This window comes from Pinus tabuliformis, chromosome 4_1 (genome assembly GCF_031772625.1).
Source record: "Pinus tabuliformis cultivar Carrire ecotype Pingquan chromosome 4_1, CPIR1, whole genome shotgun sequence".
Taxonomy (NCBI): domain Eukaryota; kingdom Viridiplantae; phylum Streptophyta; class Pinopsida; order Pinales; family Pinaceae; genus Pinus; species Pinus tabuliformis.
The window spans coordinates 142,937,737-142,940,815 of NC_142303.1; positions in this window are offsets into that span (position 1 = coordinate 142,937,737).

Genomic DNA, 3,079 nt, shown 5'->3' on the forward strand with positions numbered 1-3,079 from the left:
ACAATAATAATATAAGGGCACAACAATAGCAATAGTAGGCTTCTATGGGGCACACTAATAACAATATGGGGACAATAGGGGCACAATAATAATAATAAGGGCTACAATGACAATAGTAATGGGGGAATCACTAGTATTATAGGGGCCTAACATGCCCCTATTCTTCAAAAAATTGTTTTCCTCAACGCTTGAGTGGTTTTTGATGCTTATGTATAAAATTATCATCCTCCCATGTGGAATTTTCAGTGGGTAATTTCTTCCAATTGATGAGATACTCCAAAATTGATTGATTTCGTAGTTGTCGAGTTCTTGTTTCTGTGACTGCTTCAGGTTCCAATGTGATTTTTCCTTCCTCGTCAAGTTCTAGCAATATTGTTTGAACTGGGAGCTTGTCATCTATAACCTTCTTTAAACATGAAACATGGAAAACTAGGTGCACTAGGGAAGTTGTAGGAAGCTCCAATTTATATGCCATAGTACCAATCTTTTGCAACACCTTGTATGGACCATAATACTTTGGTGATAATTTATTATCCTTCTTAGCTTTCTTGAGGGACATTATTTTATATGGTTGTAGCCGTATGAATACCCAGTCACCCACATCAAAACTTCTTTCGTTACGATGTTGATCTACTTGTTGTTTCATTCTATTCTGCACCAAAGTGAGGTTATCCTTTAAGAGTTGGACAACTTGTTGCTGATGCTTGATGTGATCTTCCATTGCTTGAACCTTAGAATTTTCTCTTAAATATGATGTGATGGATGGTGGATGATATCCATAAAGTTCCATAAATGGGGTCATTTTTGCTGTAGTATGGAAGGAAGTGTTATACCACCATTCAGCCAGAGGCAACCATTTGACCCATTGTATTTGTTTATCAAAGACAAAGCAACGAAGATATCCTTCCAAACATTTGTTTACTATCTCAGTTTCCCCATCAGATTGAGAATGATAAGATGAGCTATGAGCTAATTGAGTACCGAGACAAGAAAATAGTTTTGTCCAAAAATTTCCAATGAAAATGGGATCTTTGTCGCTTACAATAAGCTTTGGGTTTCCATGTAGCTTTTGAATTGTTTCCATAAATGTAGTAGAAACTGTACTGGCTTTAAATGGATGAGATAATGCACAAAAGTGTGCATACTTGGTAAGTCTGTTAACTACCACCATGATGACACTCTTCCCTTCCGACTTGGATAAACCTGTGATAAAATCCATTGAAACATCCCCCCAACATTGGCTTGGAATGGATAAAGGTTGTAATAGACCTGGGGTCTTAATTGTTTCAACTTTATTTTGTTGGCAAACCAAACCTTCCACCACAAAATTTTTAATATCCAATTTAAGGCCATCCCAAAAAAAAACCTTCTTAACCCCGTGGTAAGTTTTTAAAAATCTTGAGTGACCTCCTAAGGGAGAAGTGTGAAATTCCATGAGACTCTTTTGTTTGAGTTGGGAATTCTTACATAGGTATAAGCGATCTTTGTACCATAACGAATCATTTTTCCAGCTAAATGTATCAGATGTACTGGGATCTTGTTGTCTCTTTTGAATGAGTGCCCACACTTCTTCGTCATTCTTCCATTCATCCCTTGCTTCGGTTATCCAATCTGGTTGGATAATAGAAATGGCACAAGGCAATGCTTCCACATCCTCATCCTTTCTTGAGAGTGCATATGCCACAACATTTTGCTTCCATTTTTTGTAGATGATTTCAAAGTCATAACCGAACATATTTGTGACCCATTTTTTCTACTCTTTTGAAGATAATCTTTGTTCTAAAAAGTATTTAAGACTATCATGATCTGCTTTTACTTTAAAGTGTCTTCCCATTAGGTAGGGTTGCCATTTCTTAAGTGCATGTAGTATTGCCAACATTTCCTTCTCATAAATAGATTTGTGTAAATACTTTCCTTTGATTGGACGACTTTTGAAAGCAATGGATCTTTCTTCTTGCATTAAAACAACATCAATTCCATTTCATGAGGCATCACATTCCACAATAAAGGTTTTTGTGAAGTCAGGAGTAGCTAAGACCAGTGCTTGGCACATTGCCTCTTTAAGATGTTCAAAGGTCTTTGTTGCTTTCGAAGTCCATGAAAATGCATCTTTCTTCAATAATGTTGTTAGAGGTGCTTTTATTCTCCCATAATTCTTAACAAACTTGTGATAATACCCTGTCAAACTGAGAAATCCTCACAGATGCTTTATGGATGTGGGGATTTTCCATTCCTTAATGGCTTTAATTTTTCTAGGGTCTACCTTAACGCCTTCATGAGATACAATATGACCCAGATATTCCACCTCTTGTACTCCAAAGAGACATTTGGGTCTTTTTGCATAGAATTGTTTCTCCTCTAATAGTTTGAGCACCCTGTCAACATGTTGAACATGATCCTTCCAAGACTTGTTGTAGATTAGTATATCATCAAAAAATACTAACACAAATTTTCTAAGGAAGGGTTTGAAAATGGAATTCATCAAACCTTGAAATGTAGAAGGTGCACTGGTAAGGCAAGAAGGCATGACCAAAAATTCATAATGACCCTCATGAGCTCTAAATTTTGTTTTTGGAATGTATTCAGTCTTCATTCTGATTGATGATATCCTGAAGGAAGATCCAACTTGGTGAAGTAAATTGATCCATGCAATTCATCCAATAATTCATCAATGACAAGAATGGGAAATTTATCTTTAATAGTGAGCTTGTTGATCTCCCTATAATCCAGAAACATGCACCATGATCCATCCTTCTTGTGCACCAATACTACTGGAGCAGAGAAAGAACCTTGACTAGGTTGAATTATACTAGCCTCTAGCATTTTTGCAACCATATGTTCAATTTCACTCTTTTTGGCATAGGGATATCTTTAAGGCCTCATGTTTGGAGGATAAATTCCTGGAATCAAATGAATAACATTATCATGATTACGAATAGGTGGGAGGCCTTTGGGAGTCTCAAACACCTTGGAATGATTGTCCAAGACTTTTTGGAGATCTGGAGAAATAGATGATTTCGATGTGGGAGCCTCTAGCGAACATAATTGTGCAATTATGCCTAATTGTTCTTTCTTTAGA